General features: G+C 35.5%; 1 long non-coding RNA gene and 1 pseudogene across 4 annotated transcripts; both read right to left on the reverse strand.

The window, feature by feature from the left end:
• Window positions 1-320: 320 nt before the first annotated feature.
• Window positions 321-9,386, reverse strand: LOC145035133 (cytochrome P450 76AD1-like; annotated as a pseudogene).
• Window positions 9,387-17,794: 8,408 nt separating this feature from the next.
• LOC145034285 (uncharacterized) lies at window positions 17,795-20,013 on the reverse strand. Of its 4 annotated transcripts, none has more exons than XR_013677962.1 (4): window positions 19,847-20,013; window positions 18,775-19,234; window positions 18,077-18,409; window positions 17,795-17,968 (listed from the first exon to the last, which is right to left on the reverse strand). It is a non-coding gene; the product is annotated as an uncharacterized LOC145034285 (long non-coding RNA). The 4 variants fall into 4 exon arrangements; XR_013677961.1 differs by having other exon boundaries at window positions 18,775-18,825; window positions 19,817-20,010; XR_013677960.1 differs by lacking the exon at window positions 19,847-20,013 and having other exon boundaries at window positions 18,792-19,798.
• Window positions 20,014-20,318: the final 305 nt, after the last annotated feature.

Below are 20,318 nucleotides of genomic sequence, written 5' to 3' on the forward strand. Positions count from 1 at the left end.
ACCAACCCACAAAACGAAACTGAAACCGGCCCATACATGCCATAATTCTAAGTACTTTTAATATATTATTAATAATTATTGTATTATTTTGTTAGAAGTAGAAACACATGTTAGTTTGTCTATTCTGGTGCTTGTGAACTACATACGTTGTACTATAGATGATATTTGGAAGATGTATTGTGTACTTATTTGGAAATGATCGGTACATTAAAAGTATATTACACAATAACTAAAGCTTACAAACTTTAAAAATAAAACTAGAACTTATTTAACCATAGTTAATAATTGCTAGTTGTATCATCTCTTCACAATCTATGCACTTATTTAACGGGTACAGGAGTAGCAACGAGAGGTGTTACCCTTAGCAAAGCGAGGCCAAAAATGTCATTCATGTCCATTTCTTCCCTAGCATGTGGAAGCTTCCATTCAAAATGATACACAAACGATGCAACCATTAAACTCACAGCCCTATGAGCCAAGGGAATTTCAGGACACATCCTTCGCCCTGATCCAAATGGTATAAACTTGAAATGTTGACCCTTGTAGTCGAGTTCATTTCCCAAGAAACTTTCTGGATTGAATTTTTTTAGCTCCTCCCAATACCTTGGGTCCCGTGCTATAGACCAGGCATTGATAAGAATTTGTGTATCTTTTGGCACAACATATTTACCGAGTTTAATTTCTGTTTCGGTTTTATGAGGTATTAATAATGGAACTGATAAATGGAGTCACATTGTCTCCTTGATAAGAGCATGCAAATATGGCAAATCAAGGATTTTGGCTTCTTGAATTTTCCCATCTTTTCCTACTATTGTGGACACTTCTTCTCGGACTCTTGAGAATATATCAGGAATAAAGTCATTTCCCATTCTGTTGTGTTTGAGCTTGTTTCTGTCCCTACTGAAAACAAATCCTGTAACGGAACATGGATATTAAAATCTTTCATTAGCATCATCGGGTTCACTATATATACAAAATGAAACAATTATCAAACCTTATTGGTATACTTCTTTATTTGAGAATATTAAAATATTATTTTTGGTTATTATGATCTATCCAACACTTCTATAATTCCAAATCCGACTATCATTTTCTTTCATTGTCTCTTTCAACGATCCACATAAAACCAATATGAAACTTTTGGACTTTTTGTAAGGAACGTTTCACAAGCGGAAAACTTGGAGTAATTATTTTTAAAAAGGAAATCAAAAGTAGTGAATTTTATCTTAAATTACTAGAAGTAGTTGGCTTGCTAAATGCTAGATGTGGCTCCTTAACTATTAGGCAAATGTCCGCGTGTTGTGCAGAAGCAACTATATAGTTGAATTATTTACAAATATATGTTTTTTCTAACATATAACAATAACGATGTTGTTAAATTTGATATAATAATTTGTATATTAAATTGATATAATATATTAATTATTTTGAATTATATGATAATATATACATATATTATTACTTCATAATCCCAATTATTTAAAATGACTTCTACCCGCGAGTTATATATGAATAAAATTAAATATAATATATGGTTTAATGTTTTATCATTTTTGTTATTATTAATTAATTTTTTAAAATTAATTTTCTTAATGTTTTAATTTCTATCATTATAATTATTTAAAACATCAAATATTACTTTTTGATTTTAAAGGTAACAATATAATCATTTATATAGAGTTATTTTTAACTATTGTTTTTGTAAGTAATTTTAAGCTACTTATTTGGAAACTTTTAAAGATTATAAAAATATTTTTAGGAAATATTTTAGTTAAATTGAGATTAAAATTTAATTTTTGCATCACTCACTACAATTTATCACTTTAAACTATTTACAAAGTATTCTTTGGTTTTTTAAGTGGAACTGAAATTTATATTTAAGTTAACATTGTAATGCGCAGAAACATCTATATGGTTGAAGTCTTTATATATATATATATATATATATATATATATATATATATATATATATATATATATATATATATATATATATATATATATATATATAACAATAACGTCGTTGTTAAATTTGATATAATAATTCGTATACTAAATTGATATAATATATTGATTATTTTCAATTAGATGATAATAGATACATCTATTATAACTTCATAATTTCAATCGTTTGAATAATTTCTACCTACAAGTTACACATGAATAAAATTAAATATAATATATGGTTTAATGTCATTTATAATTGTTGTTATTGTTAATTATTTTTTAAAAATTTATTTGTTTAATGCTTTAGTTTCATCATTATAATTATTTAAAACATCAAACATTATTTTTTATTTTAAAGATAACAATATAATCATTTATATTGAGTTGTTTTTAACGATTGTTTTTGTAAGTTGTTTTAAGCTACTGATTTGAAAACTTTTGATGATTATAAAAATATCTTTTGGAAATATTTTAGTTAAATTTAAGTTAAATTAAGTTTTTGCATTTATCACTATAATTTATCACTTTTAACTATTTACAAAATATTCTTTGATTTTTTATGTGGAACTGAAATTTATATTTAAGTTGACATTGTAGTGTTATATTTAAGTTAATAATTTAAGTACTTAGTCCAAACTATTTAAAGTTGTAGCTTTAAATTAATAATGGTTTACATATAACGACAAATTAAATCTAATAAATTAAGTATAATATGTTAAAAGTTAAAGACATAACTTTATAAGTAGAAGTAAAGATATTATTTTAAAATTGAAATTTAGTTTTTTTATGATTACACTTTAGGTGTGATATTTATTTAACCTTATTATTAGAAAGACACTATAATTTATCACTTTTAACTATTTACAAAATATTTTTTGGGTTGTTTAAGTGAAATTATAATTGATATTTAAGTTAACTCTGTAATATTATATATCAATTAATAATTTAAGTATTTTATACAAATTGTTCCAAAATTGTATCTTTAAAATAATAATGGTTTACATCCAACAATATATTAAAACTAATAAATTAAATATAATATGTTAAATGTTAAAAACATAACTTTATAAGTAAAAGTAAAGATAGTATTTTAATATTAAATTTTAGTTTATATATGATTACACTTTAGGTTTGATACTTATTTAACCTAATTAACCAAATTATAATTATTATTAGAAAGAAATTGAAAAAGTCATGAGAGTTTCAAATGAATGTGGTGAAAGAAAAAAATGCATGAGAGTTCCAAATGAATGTGATGCTTTGAAAAATGTTTCTTTTATAAGTATATAATGATATCACCGTTTCCCTCCAAAAAAAAAAAAACTTAGTAGTTGGAGTATTAAAGGCTTTCTGGTGGAATAAAGTCCTAATTATGCCATGTTATTGGAAACAAGTTGCCACGATTTGAATTATACGATGAACCAACCTGATTCAAATTAAATACTTAAATATGTTGAACCTTACAGATTATATTAGATACTCTTTAAAAATTTGAAAAAAAAAAACCATAGTTACTTATTATTTAGAAAGAAAAAAAAAATCTAAACAACTCGAGCATTAAGAATATTTGGAATCTATGCCTTGTTTAGTGTTTCTTTTAAATAATGTTTTTTCTATAAAAATAATAGTAAAATAAGGAAAATGAAGGAGAATCTACCATAAGTAAAGTCTTGATATGTATGAGATTGAAGTTTACTTCGTTTCCTTAACTGTAGTCCAACAGTGAATCCAGCATATCACCAAACCTCTCAAGGCTCGACATTCGATGCTTTAGTCTCTCACTTATGAAACCTGTTGTCACTCTATCGAACCAATCATAAGCAACCTTCGCCTGCCGCCGTATGTTCTGAGGGTCCAACGGTTTCAACACCGGAAATATGTCTGCCATGTTAAACTTCCCGTCCACCTCCATCAATGTCTTCACAGCCGTCTTGAACCCACCGATATCATCTGACTTATAGCTGGTCATGTTTAGTGAAAGGCATGTGTTTGACATCTGGTTGAGCGCCACTGCGAATGACAACTTTCCTATATCCACGGCCACCTTCTTCCGCCCGGATTCCCGGAGGAACTCCAGCATGCCCTCGACAACGTTCTGGCGAAGGTCACGGAGGGTGTTGAGTTTGTGTTGGTGGATGAGGTAAGTGTTGAGGGCTTTCCTGATGGTCCGCCACTCCTCATTTGGTGAGATCCATAGGACCGCCATGTCATGGTTATCCAAGGCGGTGATGACATCTGGGACGATACGGCCGGAGCAGACCTCCTCATTGCGTTGGAGGATTTCTCTGTCGGCATCATGTGTGGACGCCACCATGCTGGTAATGCTGCCTAATCAGAAATTAGTTTTGAAATGGTTTTATGTCATGTTTTTTTGTTTTGAATAATTCAAAGCCATGTTAGCACTAAAGTCCTGGTCTTATGCAAGTAGGGGTAGTTGGAGTCTTTTTAGCAAAATTCTCAGTTTAAATAGGTGTGCAGTAGGCACGTTGAATGTATTCTTTTCCCTTTCAGTTCAGTGAATAAAAGCTTCCAGCTTTGAAGCATTGTGCTATGTTTTTACTTTGTTACTATTCCATTGTTAAAACTAAGGTTGCAGGCTTGTGTCAAGCCAACAGTTGGTATCAGAGCATACCTGGTACAAGCCCTAGTATCAACCTAGAAAAGAAGAAATGGCAGGCAGTGGCAGCAATGGGAATGGTGACAAAGATGGGAAAATCACCCTGCACTACCCGATGTTAACAAGAAGCAATTACAGTGCATGGGCAATCAAGATGAGGGTTTTTATGCTGGCCCAGGGTGTTTGGGATGCAGTAGAACCCAAAACAACCAACACTCTTATTGAAGCAAAGAAGGAAAATATGGCCTTGGCTGCCATTTATCAGGGGATACCTGAGGATTTGCTGATGACATTGGCGGAGACGAAGACTGCCAAAGAAGCCTGAGAAGCTCTAAAAGTTATGTTTGTAGGGGCAGACAGAGTGAAGGTTGCAAGGATTCAAACACTCAAAGCTGAACTTGAAGCCATGAGTATGAAGGAAACAGAGAGTGTTGATGATTTCACAGGAAAAGTCATCAACACAGTCAGCACACTACGAACCTTGTGAGATAAGGTAGAAGAATCTCAAGTTGTGAAGAAATTATTGAGGGCAGTTTCATCCAAATTTCTTCAGATTGCCTGGACACTCAAGCAATTTGGAGACTTGGAATCAATGTCCGTTCAAGAGGTGATCGAGAGACTTAAGGCGTATGAAGAACGGATGAAGAGCTCATGTGAAAGAGATGATCGGAAACTCTTGTTGGAGTGGTCCGATAGAAATAAAAAGAAATCGGAAGGTGACTCAAAACAAAGAGCAAGCCGAGGTGGCTTAAGTGGTTCACGTGGCGGTCGTGGCAGAGGAAGAGGAAGAAACGGAGGAGGCCGTGGTGGTCGCGGTGGCAGAAGCGGAACACCTCACCAAAAGGAGAACAATTTCGATGCATCGAGTAGTCATGACAAGAGTAACATTCAGTGCTACAATTGCCAAGAGTATGGGCATTATGCATCTGAATGTAAGAATTCTTGAAAGGAACGAAGCCATGAGAGTAAGCTAGTCCATGAGCATCATGAAGATGAACCTGCCGTGTTGCTGGCAACATACGAGGATGAGAGCTTTGTATTCTTGAATGAAGAAAACCTTAGCCCACAATTGAGAACCCATGGAAATCCAAAGAAGTTATCCTGCACATGGTACATGGACACATGTGCCAATAATCATATGACTGGAGACAAGACTAAATTTAGAAGCTTCAATGAATCGATTCATGGTTTTGTAAAGTTCGGGAATGAATCGAAAGTGAGAATTGAAGTAAAGGGGTCTATAGTCTTTAAATGCAAAAATAGTGGGCATCGAAAATTGAATGATGTATACTACATACCTGATTTATGTAGTAACATCATCAATTTGGGTCAATTAGCAGAGGGAGGAGATGAGATCAAGATTAAAGACCCATTCTTATGGGTACATGACCCAAATGGCAAGCTACTCATGAAGGTTAGAATATCAATGAATAGACTCTACAAGATTGAATTAGAAGAAGATACTGCAATATGTTTTGCCGGAGAAGTTGAAGACTCAACGTGGCTGTGGCACAAACGATTGGGGCACATAATTTTCAATTCATTAAAACAAATGGTTGATAAGAATATGATTGAAGGAGTGCCACAGATAACAATTCCCACACATCTCTGTGAAGGTTGTTTAGTGGGAAAACAAACAAGGGAACCCTTTCCAAATCAGACGAGTTTCAAGGCAAAGAAAAAACTTGAATTAATCCATGGTGATTTATGTGGGCCAATTACTCCTCCAACACCCTATGGGAACAAATACTTCATGTTGATGGTTGATGACTTCAGTAGAGTGATCTGGGCATACCTACTGAAATCAAAGGATGAAGCCTTACAAGTATTCAAGACTTTCAGAAGAAAAGTAGAGACTGAAACAGGGGAGAATGTTAAAGTATTCAGAACTGATCACGGAGGAGGATTTCTCTCAAACGAATTCACTAAGTACTGTGAAGAAATCGGATTGGAAAGGCATTACACGTCTCCTTACTCTCCACAGCAAAATGGAGTAGTAGAGAGACGTAATCGAACTATATTGGAGATGGTGAGATGCAACTTGAAGACCATGTCCATGCCTGATGTATTGTGGGGAGAAGCTGTTTCGTACTCTGTTTATGTCTTAAACAGAGCTCAAACTAAAGCCTTGAAAGAAGTGACTCCGTATGAAAAGTGGACTGGAAGAAAGCCACATATAGCACATCTCAGGGTATTTGGGTGCGTAGCCCATATGAAAGTTGTTAAAGGGAGTTTGAGGAAACTTGAAGATAGGAGTATGCTTCTGGTTCATCTCGGTGTAGAAAAAGGGACGAAAGCTTATAGGATTCTAGACACAGACACTGGGAAGTTGTATGTGAGTCGTGATGTCGTATTCGAAGAAAATGGAGCTAGGAAATGGGAAGAGAGTGTCAAGATCAAGGCGACCCCAGGAGTAACCTTCACCATCGACGGATTTGATTTCGATGGGATTATTGATGATGGAGAATGGAGGACGGACGCTCAAAATCAAGCAACTAGATCGGATCAAGTAAGTGGGTCATTTTCTAAATGGCCCAATAGTGAGCAGTCACATATGTTGGGTTACCCACAATCAAGCCCACCAGGTAGTCCGATATCGTCAAATACCCCATATACCCCTGTCGCACAAGGTGACCCTATTACGATCGACTCATCGTCTCAGGCAGCGACTCCGAGCACCGCTTCTAGCTCTACGGGCGGTGGAGCTCAAAAAAGGTTCAGGCTTCTTACCGATTTGTACGAAAGCACGCAGGAAATTCATGTACCCCCTGAAGACCTTATGTTGATACGAAGCGATGAAGAATCTACATCATACCTTGAGGCTAGTAAGAAAAGGAGTGGCAAGAGGCGATGGATGCTGAATTAGCCTTAATCGAAAAAAATAACACCTGGAAATTGGTCGATCTCCCAAAGAATCGCAAGGTCATCGGATTGAAGTGGGTTTATAAACTGAAGAAGGATCCAAGTGGGAAGATCATCAAGCATAAAGCCAAGATTGTAGCGAAAGGGTATGTCCAAAGGCATAGGATCGACTATGATTAGGTATTTACCCCTGTGGCCAGAATTGACACAATTCTTCTCATTTTAGCCCTAGCAGGTTCAAATGGGTGGAAGGTTCACCATCTGGACGTCAAATCAGCATTCCTAAATGGAAACCTAGAAGAGGAAGTTTACGTGAGTCAACCTAATGGTTATCAGAAAAAGGGCCAAGCTCACAAGGTGTACAAACTTTCTAAAGCCATTTACGGGCTCAAACAAGCTCCCAGGGCTTGGAATGCTTGCCTGGATCGACATCTGAAGAACATTGGATTCACAAGGTGTGCCTATGAATACTCTATCTACACCAAGAGGTATGATGAACATGTCTTGATTGTAGGAGTGTATGTAGATGACTTCATTGTCACATGGAGCTGCCCTAAAAGTGTTCAGTTGTTCAAGAAGGAGATGAACTCCAAGTTTGAAATGAGTGATTTGGGACTCCTAACCCATTACTTGGGAATTGAACTAAGTCAAAAGGAAGAAGGGATCACACTAAAACAGGAGTCCTATGCCAAGCATCTGCTTGCCAAAACAGGTATGCAAAACTGTAATCCCACAAAGACTCCCATGGAACACAAGCTGAAGCTTAAGAAAGAAGATGAATCTAAATTGGTGAATCCCACAGAATATCGAAGTATAGTTGGTGGGCCGCGGTATTTAACTCATACCAGGTCCGATATAACCTTTGTTGTGCGAATTGTTAGTCGGTTCATGGAGAAGCCAACCATGAATCACTTACGAGCAGTGAAGGGCATTTTGAGGTACATCAAGGGCACTCTGAACTTTGGTTTGAAGTACTCAAAAGGAAAGGAAAGTGTCACACTAAAAGGGTACACGAACAGTGATCTAGCAAATGATGTCAATGATCGAAGAAGCACAGTAGGGATGGTATTCTACATGAATGAGAACTTGGTTACATGGGCCTCACAAAAGCAAAGGTGTGTGGCACTCTCCACATGTGAAGCAGAATTTATGGATGCCACCATGGCAGCCTGTCAAGGAATTTGGCTCAGGAGATTGCTCAGTGAGATAACCGGACATAAGTTGCCACCTGTTGAATTGAAGGTTGACAACAAATCCTCACTAGATTTAATGAAAAACCATGTCTTCCACGGGAGGAGAAAGCACATAGATATCCGGTTCCACTTTATCCGAGAATGTGCTGAGAATGGGAACATTTTGGTCTCTCATGTCAGCAGCAAGGAGCAGAAAGCAGATGTCCTGACCAAGTCACTGGGAAAACTAAAGTTTGAAGAGATGCGAAGCCTCCTTGGAGTAATGAAGGTATGATTTCTGAATTAGGGAGGACAATGTTGGAATAATTCAGAAATTAGTTTTGAAATGGTTTAATGTCATGTTTTTTTTTTTTTTTGAATAATTCAAAGCCATGTTGGCACTAGAGTATCGGTCTTATGCAAGTAGGGGTAGTTGCAGTCTTTTTAGCATAATTCTCAGTTTAAATAGTTGTGCAGTAGGCACGTTGAATGTATTCCTTTCCCTTTCAGTTCAGTGAATAAAAGCTTCCAACTTTGAAGCATTGTGCTCTATTTTTACTTTGTTACTATTCCATTGTTAAAATTAAGGTTGCAGGCTTGTGTCAAGCCAACAGTTTCTTGGAGAGTTTCGCAAGGGACTCATGGGGTTTAGGTCCAAGCTCAAGAAGGTTTCCGATGATGGGAAAGCCGACATGACCCGACGATAGTTTTCTTCTACGGTAGAGGTTGGGGCCATGGAGGAAGAGGAAGAAAGTAATGGAAGATATAACCAGAAATAGAAGTTCCATAGTTTCTTATTTTTGCGAGTAATCCAATGGTCCATGGGTTTCTATTTATAGAGTACTTAATTGAAGTTTACCACATGAGCAAAATTAGGTAGCTGGTAGCATTTTCTCTAACTGAATCATTTTGTTAAAATAAACGAAACGAGACATCCCGTTCAAAACGAAGTGTTTTTTTTTGTGAAAGCTATAAGATTGGTGCAAAACTCACCCATAACATTCGTAGGTTTTACTGCATTGAAGTTAATTTGGTAAAATAATATGTATACATAGGGTCGGTCCAAACGTACATGTGGCCCGGGGTGAACATAATAAAATGGTCCCTCAAAGATAAATATAATAAAGATTAAAAAAATCATTTATTTTTCAGTATAGACGTGTTCAATTAAAAATAACAAGCAAGCCAAAATGTTAATCTTTTGAAGTAATTTGAATTTGAACCAACTTTAAGCCTAAAAATCATTTAGGTAATATATATATATATATATATATATATATATATATATATATATATATATATATATATATATATATATATTACCTAAATGATTTTTAGGCTTAAAGTTGGTTCAAATTCAAATTACTTCAAAAGATTAACATGTTGGCTTGCTTGTTATTTCTAATTGAACACGTCTATACTGAAATATATATATATATATATATATATATACACACACACACACACACACACACATTACATAGCCATAAATTTTAGGCTCCTAGAGAAATGGGCCCTAGGTGGTCACCCGGGTTGCCCATCGTCTGAACCGGCCCTATGTATACATATTGGTTATAAACATTACATTTAAGCATATGGAAAAAAAAATTATTGTATTTATTAGAGTTTAAATGGATTGTTACATGAACATTATATTTTCCAATGTTCTAAAAAGCTTGCCCCATTGCACTCCAAAGCTTGTATGTGCCGCCAAACTTTACCAAAACTCCGCATTGACTTATATATGTGTATAAAAATAAATAATAGTTGAAAATACATATAAAAATATGAATTACGTATAAAATTTCTGCCTTAAGTCACGTCTTACAAAACGACGTGACTCGTCAAGGCTCGGAAAAGCTTGAGACTTGACATTATCATTAAGTCACGCCTTACGTTATTTAGAACATTGATATTTTCTATACAAGTTTCATTAAAAAAATTTAAAATAATTTTGTTTCTACGATCCCCTGAAATCTACAAAATAAAATAAAACATTTTATAAAATCTAATTTATATCATATTTAATAAAGTAAGATCATTGTATAAGGTCCCTGTGGTTACCTAAAATCTGAAGTTTAGTCCCCGTGGTTTAAAAACCTCACAGATGGTCCCTGTGTTTTCAAAACTTTTCATGTTTGGTTCTTTTTGCTAACTGCGTTAAGTTTGTCCGCTAACTTAAGGGTATTTTCGTCATTTCACAACCACAGGGACCATTTATGATGTTTTCTCGTATTTTAAAAAAAAATTAAACATAATTAAATATATAAAAGGTCTCTCTCTCTCTCTCTCTCTCTCTTTCTCTCTCTCTCTCTCTCTCTCTCTCTCTCTCTCTCTCTCTCTCTCTCTCGGATAATGTCTCTAAGAAGTGGTGCCTCCTACGCCTTCAGAATCTACTCTGCCGCCCTCAAATCCAGCCAAGGTTACGACCAATCGACTCTCGACACCATCTTCATCTTCAAGGACATCGGCGCTAATATCGGAGTTTTAGCTGGTCTCCTCTATCACGTCGTCACTAATAATCACCACAATTTAATGTCGTCGTCTTCCCGTTTCAAATGCAAACTTCCGATCATCTACTTGTTTGGAGGCTCAGTGCTTCTTCGGTTACTTCCTTATGTGGTCGTCTATCACCGGACGTATTCACAAGTCGAGCGTCCTGCTCATGTGCATCTTCATGTTCATGGCGTCACACGCTCAGAATTTCTTCAATACCGCAAATATCGTCGTCGCCGTCAGGAATTTTCCAGATTACGGTGGGACAACGATCGGCATTATGAAGGTAATTCATACAATTATCAATCAGGTGGTGCATTTTTACCTACCGGCACGTTTACAGTTTGTTCCGATCTATCAGTTTTTCGTTTGATTCTACATTCCGATGATTGATGAATCAAAAGTTAGAGATTAAGGTGAACGTAAAACCGCCGCGTGAATCATATACTCATACAAAACATTTGAATTAAACTCATTGGAAAGTTGTACCATACGCTTTAAGTTTCATACGGTACTACTACATTCACAATGTACAAATTTTCATGAACGCTAGCTAAGATCAACAAAAGCTTCATAAATCCTAACATCCATCAACTCCATTTTTGCAGCTTCATGTCATTGATTAACTATATGAATGTATGATCTTATGAATATGCTATGTTATAACAGAATTTTGTAATTTTCATTTCCTCAGGGCTTTCTCGGTCTAAGCGGAGCGATACTAATACAAATCTACCTGACGTTCTTCGACGGCAAACCAACCAAATTCATACTAATTCTTGTCGTGGTTCCATCTCTCATCTCCCTCATTTTCATGTTTATCGTTCACGAAAACCCCTCAAACACGACTCATGACAAACATCATCTAAACAACTTCTCACTAATCGCACTCACCATAGCCGTATATCTAACGATCATACTTGGTTTCTCATCATGGGCTCGCTTCCTCACAACCATCATTCTTGGTATTCTAATCCTTTCACCTCTGCTAATCGCATGCACAACTCAAACCAACGAACAACAAGACGCTACAGAAGCACTAATTGTAGCTTCAGAGAGTCAGGTGGTGGCGAGTCACGGTGGTTCACTGATGGTTAAAATGAATCTGCTACAAGCAGTGGCGGAACTAGATGGGGCGTTGGGGGTACTACAGTACCCTCAAAAAATTATTATTATTATTATTATTATTATTATTATTATTATTATTATTATTATTATATATATATATATATATATATATATATATGTATATATATGTATATAATAATTATAAATATTTTTCATGTTATTGTATTCCCATCTAAAGAGATTATAACATGTTTTTTAATGTCTGATATTATATAACTACATATAATATATATTGATAATGTTTGTACCCCAATATCAAAATTTTTGGTTCCGCCACTGCCTCTAAGGCTTGTGTCAGTGGAACGATCTCGTTTTCGTTATACTCACATATTGCACTTCATCTTTGAGAATCATATTATGCAATATGATACAAGTGTACATCGCCCCACTCATTTTCTTTTCCTCCATATAAGGAGCGGCATATTTTAGAATATGTCAATGTTTTTTCAAAGCCCCAAATGCTCGTTCAACATCCTTCCTCTCCTTCTCTTGAGCTCTCTTAAACTTCAACCTTTTGCGATCATTTGGAAAAGACAATGACTTCACAAAACAAGCACGCTCCAGATAGATCCCATCCACAAGATAATACCTATTACTGTACGATGTTCCACATACTTGAAAGGATGAGTCGGGTGCAGTCCCGTTATACATGTCGTCAAGTAACGAAGATATGTTTAGAACATTAATGTCATTGAGGGAGCTATGTGTGCCAAATAATGCATGCCATATCAACATACCATGTGAGGCAACCACCTTAAGTATAATGGTTGGATAACCATGATCGCCTCGGGTGTATTGCCCTTTATGGGCATTCAGACAACAACCCCATGCCCAGTAGAGGCAATCTAGGCTTCCCAACATTCCAATAAAGTCGTACACATATGAGTGATGAGCATACAATTGTTGGATGTCACTACAGTCATTTTAATCATATATGACACTTATACTTAGTTTCATCTCTGCCTTGCAATCAGTTTAATCGTGACATTGCTTGATGCATGATTGGTGTTTGTGTCAAACAAAATTGTAAGGGTTCTAATTTCTACATTGTATGAGACACTTTTACTTAGCGATAGTTTATGATCATTATAGAGTCTTTTGATGATACTTAGAGTCTAACCATGTACATCTTAAATAGCCTCATTCATTTGCTCTACAACGATGTAGCTTTTCATAAATTTCTTCAAAATCGGTATGTGTGTTTTCCATGCTTTCCATAAAAAATTTATCTTTGTAATTTGATAAAAGATGATGACCATAGATTCCGTAATGGGCATTCAGAAAAATATTTGAAACTAATGTCGTTATGTGTTGTAATCTATAGATATAAAGGGTTATTTATGCAAGTTGTTGACGCATTCGTGTAGTTTCTATAAGAAGTATCACACTTTCACCATTGGAGTTTCCATACCTCTTAATATTGAATGTGGCCCAAATTGATCGACGTAATAACTTGCAAATATGATCACATTAGTGAATATCTCAAAATAAATTTGAGATAAGTTATCAAAGGGTAATCACAAATTGATCACATAATTTTTTAGAATTAGAGTAAATAACCAAAGTTTTTTTAAGTTTAACAAAGTGATCACAATTTCCTAAATTGATCCATTTTGGATTTCAGAAGTATATAATTCGTAATTTGCTCTCATTTGCACTAAACACTTTCAAATGTAAATTCATCAAAATTTACAACCACAAAATGGGACATCTTGAGCCATGGATTGGGCGTGTGATCATTCGAACCATTGATTAAACAAAAATAACAATTTCAAAATTCCAAGGACAACTCCAAATATGTATATTATGATATATATATATATATATATATATATATATATATATATATATATATATATATATATATATATATATATATATATATTTCCAAAATTTGTAACACCCGGTTCCTGGTACGTATTTTAAATAAGAATTATACAGGGACTCAAGATTTGGAGGCCCTAAACTCATCGAGTAGGGGCGAACCTTGGTCGCGAGTAGAATAGTCTACTCAACGAGTTGGAATCCCTGACTCAACGAGTAGAGCTGTGTGAATGAAACCTTAAATTTTAGGGTTTACACCCTATTTTAACACCTTATATGGCCTCCACTCCAACCTCCATCACCTCCAAACCCTTTTCACAAAACCCTAATCAACTTTTGAGTGTTCTTGAGCTATTTTGTGCCATTTTGTTATTTGAAGCTTGGAGAAGGAAGGAAAGGCTTGGAGATTCAAGAATAAGGTAGTAGATCCAGAGCTTGGGTTGCATTTCCAGATTGTTTGAGGTATAAAGCTTAAACCTTGACTTTCCATCACCTAGATCTTTTTAGGGAAAAATATTGTTATTTTTAGGCCATTTCCAAGTCACTTTCGGGATTTGAGTGCATATTGGAGTGATGACTTCATATTTGGGAACATTTGAGCTCAGGAAGCTTAAAGTTGCCACCTTTATTGAGTTATTGGAGATATGGTTCTCGTGAAGGTGTCACATTAGAAAGGTGTCATCCTATTCAGGAAGTGGGGCAAGTTGAACTCTAGGTACATCTGTCCCTTCATGGTTTCATCTCGGGTGGGCAAGGTGGCGTATAGGTTGAATCTGCCAGCCGAGCTTAGCCAAATTCGCAATACCTTTCACGTCTCCCAACTACGGAAGTGCTTGGTAGATGACTCTACAGTGGTACCTCTAGGGGTATTCATGTGGATGATAGTCTGAACCACATCGAGCGATCAATAGCTATCCTTGACAAGAAGTCGAAGGATCTGAGGAATAAGAGGGTTGAGTTGGTGAAGGTCCAATGGCACCACCGCAAGGGCTCAGAATGAACTTGGGAGTCGGAGGACGAGATGAGGAAGCACTACCCCGAGCTTTTTCCAAATGCAGCAACAGACTTCGGGGACGAATTCTAAAATAAGTTGGGGAGATTTGTAATGCTCGGTTCCTCGTACTTATTTTAAATAAGAATTATGAAGGGGCTCGACGAGTTGGAGACCCCAAACTCATTGAGTAGGGGCGGACCTTGGTCGCCGGTGGAAGAGTCTACTCGACGAGTAGAACTATCTGAATGAAACCCTAAATTTTAGGGTTTGTACCCTATTTAATCACCTTATATGGCCTCCATTCTAGCCTCCATCACCTCTAAACCCTGTTTATGAAACCCTAATTAAATTTTGAGTGTTCTTGAGCTATTTTGTGATTTAAAGCTTGGAGAATGAAGAAAAGGCTTGAAGATTCAAGAAGAAGGCGGTAGATTCAAAGACTGGGTTGCATTTACAGCTTGTTTAAGGTATAAAGCTTAAACCTTGGTTATCCATCACCTAGATCTTCTTTAGGGTTTGTGTATTGTTATTTTGGGCCATTCCCAAGTCACTTTCAGGATTTGAGTGCATATTAGAGTGATGACCTCAGATGTGGGAACATTTGAGCTCAGGAAGCTTAAAGTTGCCACCTTTACTGAGTTATGGCCCTATCTTATGCATTAGAACTCCTTTATGGCTTAATTTTGGTGTTCTAGCTTCATAACACCCATGCATGCACGTAAAGTTTGTAACTTTACGTGTTATATCGACCCTAGGAGGTCAGATATATGCTTTGGATGCAATAAGCCCGACTGAAATCGACTTAATAGACTTGGACTTTGGGGGACTCGATGAGTCGTTCATAGGACTCAGTGAGTCGGGTTGTGGTTCCCCAACCTTTTCTATTTCTGAACAATCTGGTTGAGTCTAGAATAGGACTCAGCAAGATGGACATGATTATAGACTTGAAAATCAAAGAACTCGACGAGTTCAAGGATGAACTCAGCGAGTTGAAAGCAAATGTTCCGACTGTTATAAAGAACTCGACGAGTCAAGGGCTAAACATCCCAAATGATATGAAGCAGGACTCGACGAGAGAACTCGGCGAGTCATGAGCAAATGGTCCCGATTCTATATGAAGGAGAACTCGACGAGTTCAAAGAGAATTCGACTGGTTAGGAGGAACACGACGAGTTCTTGAAAGACTCGACGAGTAGGATCGAAGTTCAAGAATTTTGTGGAATATGGAACTCGACGAGTTGGTGTGACCAACTCGGTGAGTTGAGTCAACGAGATGTTGACTTCGACAAAAGATTAACTTTGACCAGGGTGTTAACCTTAACTTTGACTTTGACATGGGTTGACCCTTGAAAGGGTCATGAGTATAAAAGGGTAATTAAGGAAGATTGTTGTGTGCAGAAGTTTGAGAGGAGTTGATCCCAGCACCGAAGACAGTTCAACTACTACACGACATTGAGTGAGTTACCTTCCAGTAGAAGTGGATCTAAAGCACCAAGGTCGGCCCGCTAGTAAGAGTAATAGTAGAGATGATTGTCTTTGTGATAATTATCTGGTATGTTGTTATCTTTGATGATTATGTGCTAGTATGCCATGATGTTATGTGATATGTGATAGGAGGGGTAGGATAGACCCCAGTATCGGTCGTTAGAGCCGAAGAGGTATGCCAACACCCATATAAGCTAGCCAGTATATGACTTATATGTTTATGCACTAGGATGCTATATGGTAGAGTAAGGGGTGAAATAGTCCCCGGTACTGGTCGAAAGGATCAAAGGGGTAGGCCAGCACCTTGATATGCTAGGCAAGGTACCGGTTGAAAGGATCGAAGCAGTAGGCCAGCACCCTTATATGCTAGGCAAGGTACCGGTCGAAAGGAACGAAGGGGTAGGCCAGCACCCCGATATGCTAGGCAAGGTGTCGATCGACAGGACCGAAAGGGTAGGCCAGCACCCTGATATGCTAGGCAATGTACCGGTCGATAGGACCCAAGGGGTAGCTACTACTCAGATATGTTAAACAGTATATGTTATGTATGGTATGTGGTATGATGGGGGAATTCACTAAGTTTTGTGCTTACAGTTTTCAGTTTTGCTTTCAGATACCTCTTCATCGAAGGGGAAAGAGCCGGCACGGTAGCAATACATCACACACAGATGATTTATGAGATTCTTGGGATTATACTCTGATATTGTTACTATTGTATGATATGGTTTTAAGACATGTGACTATGGTTTTATGAAATGAAGTGACTTGATGATGTTTTCTTAAAATTGTTTTTATAAATCGTTTAATCAATATGAAATTTTTTGTCTTGAAAATTGGAATGTTACAAAAGTTTTTTTTTTCTTCTGAGATATACTTTTGATATCCTATTTTTGAGACATGATTATTTTAGTCTGAAATTTAAGTTTTTCGAATATAAAAATCAAATTCGTTACTCTCAAAGAAACTAGCGTTATACCCGTCCGGTGGCCGGGTTGACCGATGTAAAAAAAACGTATAAATTTTACTTTCATTTACAACATCTTACTTTTATTTGTTCCCGGTATAGCATCTATCATATGTAGTAGCTGTCACCAATAATGGTTTGATCATGCAAACATATGTTAGTTGTCAAAACAAAAACAGACATGCATTCCCTAAAGTCGCTGATTTGTTGGTTTCTTTTATATCATACCAAGTTGTGATCAAACATTGCAACATAGCATCATTAGCTAAATAAGAAAATGCCTTTCTTACGCGCAAAGATGTATATGTTGTAAAAAAAATATGTATAGGAAAGTGTTAAACAACATAATATATTCTCATGGAACTTTCACCTGTTATCCAACAATCAACAAAGAACAAAAATCAAGTGTCTAATTAGAATGCAGTTTCTACTTCTTCCAGCCATTGATGTTAATATCAAGTTTGAATACTGCAAAAAACCTAAAAAGGATAATTAGTTGATACGTTATATTTATGATGGAGTCTATATATTTAATTAGAACTCAAAAGATTAAGAATAATTTATAGAGGATTAAGGAGACTAAGTACCTTGTGTGATCTGTGTTCAAAATTGTGGCAAATCCAGGAACTACAAATCAGAGAAAATGGATGGGCAAGTTCTTGAACAGAAATAATCAGACATAGAGGAAGAGACGATTGCATTTGTAGTTGTTTTGCCTGAGAAATTGTGACGAAGTCGGAGTCTCCGAGATGCGTCGGCGATAGTAATGTGTTAAAGAAGCTTGGTCAGCAATTACAGAAGTTCTGGATGTCGGTGACGAGTCTATGGGGAGGCGATACGGTAGGAAACTGATGGAATATCAGAGGAAGATGACGCTGCTGAAGGTTGAAGTAGTGGCGAAAGTGAAGCTACGATGGATGCTATCAAGGGCACAAAAGAAAAAAAAAAATGTGATACTTACTCGGTCAGTATGATTTTTTTCAAAGACCGGGTCAAGCCTAAATGACCGAGTCAGATGTGGTTTTAGAGAAATCAAACGGCCGACTCGGATTGGGTCAACAAAATGCTATGACTGACCCAGTTAGATCCAAATCAAACAACCCATAAAACATACACTGTAAAATGAGACGCTCATAAATTTGGTAATTATTTAATCACACAACAACCGAATATGCATTATGACAGATAGATTTTCCAGAAATAATAATGTTTTGGAACTAAAACTGGAAAAAAAAAATCAGCATACTCATTTCTTCTGGGAAAAAAAAAAAAAAAAAAGGCAAACCAATTTATGTAGCATGCCTTTGGTCCACTCCAATTTTTTCTCCTTTTACACCTACAAATAACAAAAACACAGCCCTAACAAATGGTAAGATACTTTTTCTGAGTTTTTTTTTACCAGACACACACATTTGTAAAATAGCATCCTATTTTCTGCCTAACAACCCAAATGTCAATGGGTTTTCATTTTTTAATGTTCTCTTTTTCTTCAAATGAAAGTAGGATGCTACAATAATCTATTCAATGAAAGTGCGATGTTATTCCTGCTTTGTATTTATAAAGCATAAAAAACAAGATACTTTTTCATTCTTTTATTATAGCATCCTTCGTTTTTCTTTAAAAACCCAAGCATAACTTCCATCTAGCAAATCAATTTCAATTGATCATGCCAAGATTCTGAGTATGGTCAATCAGTTAACACTATTTGCTCCACCTCTTCCTCGTGGTCATTATTCCCTCCATGGCTATGGATGAACTCAAAACTTTAGTACATAAAAAATTTACCCTAAAATGAAAACGTGTTCAGATATGTGCAAGTTCTGCTTCCTCTTCTAGCCCTATATCAGTACATCTATAGGTTTCATTTTATTTGCAAAAAGATCGTTTTCCTAGACAAATTTAAATGACCCAATAAAAGATAAGTGAAAATGGTATAAAACTTTCCATTCCGGTAACCTAAAATCATATAAGATTGTGAAATTTATCTTTTTCTGGCTTTACCCCTTTAGTGTTGATGTTTGTTTATAAAGTTCACATAACGAGGCCTACATAATATTAGAAAGGTAAGCATTAATAATAAATCTTTGAAGAAAGTTATAAGGCAAACTACCTTTTAGGTTATGTAGATAACTACATTATCTTTGATGTTTGTTTATCTTTTTAAAGATTATTTTACCTAAATGCCGGATAGCAAAATTAACCAAAATCAAGACTAAAATTAAAACTCAATTTAGGGCTCCGATCAAAATTTTAAAGCTAAACTCGCAAAAAGTTTCAAATATTTGAAAGATATAGAACCAAAAGAGGTTACTCTATGAAGAACATACCTTGCAAAAATTAATAATTAAAATCCTTACATTGCAGTCCGAAATAGTTGAATCCTATAGTGTCCCTGTTTGAATGTTTTTATCTTGGAACTCAATTAGAGCATCCACAGCGGGCATTGCAAAGCCCTTGCAAAACCAAATTAAAAGCCGCCTTGGATTTGATCTTTCACAACTTGAAAGACTTACAAAAGAAATTTGTCGGCCATTTTAATATTATTATATTATTTTTATAAGAAAACTACTTTAAGTCTTTAATAAAGTATAGCCACAATCCTACATTGAATATTCGAGATTTGTTTCTACTAGTTATACGATTTTAAAATTTAATATTTATTATTATTTTGTTATTTTATTTTAAAAATATTATTTTAATTATAATAATAAAATTTATGTTTATTTATTATTAAGTGTGTATATATATATATATATATATATATATATATATATATATATATATATATATATATATATATATATATATATATAATAATTGTTGATGTGT

Source organism: Lactuca saligna, chromosome 3 (genome assembly GCF_052625555.1).
Source record: "Lactuca saligna cultivar CGN05327 chromosome 3, ASM5262555v1, whole genome shotgun sequence".
Lineage (NCBI taxonomy): Eukaryota > Viridiplantae > Streptophyta > Magnoliopsida > Asterales > Asteraceae > Lactuca > Lactuca saligna.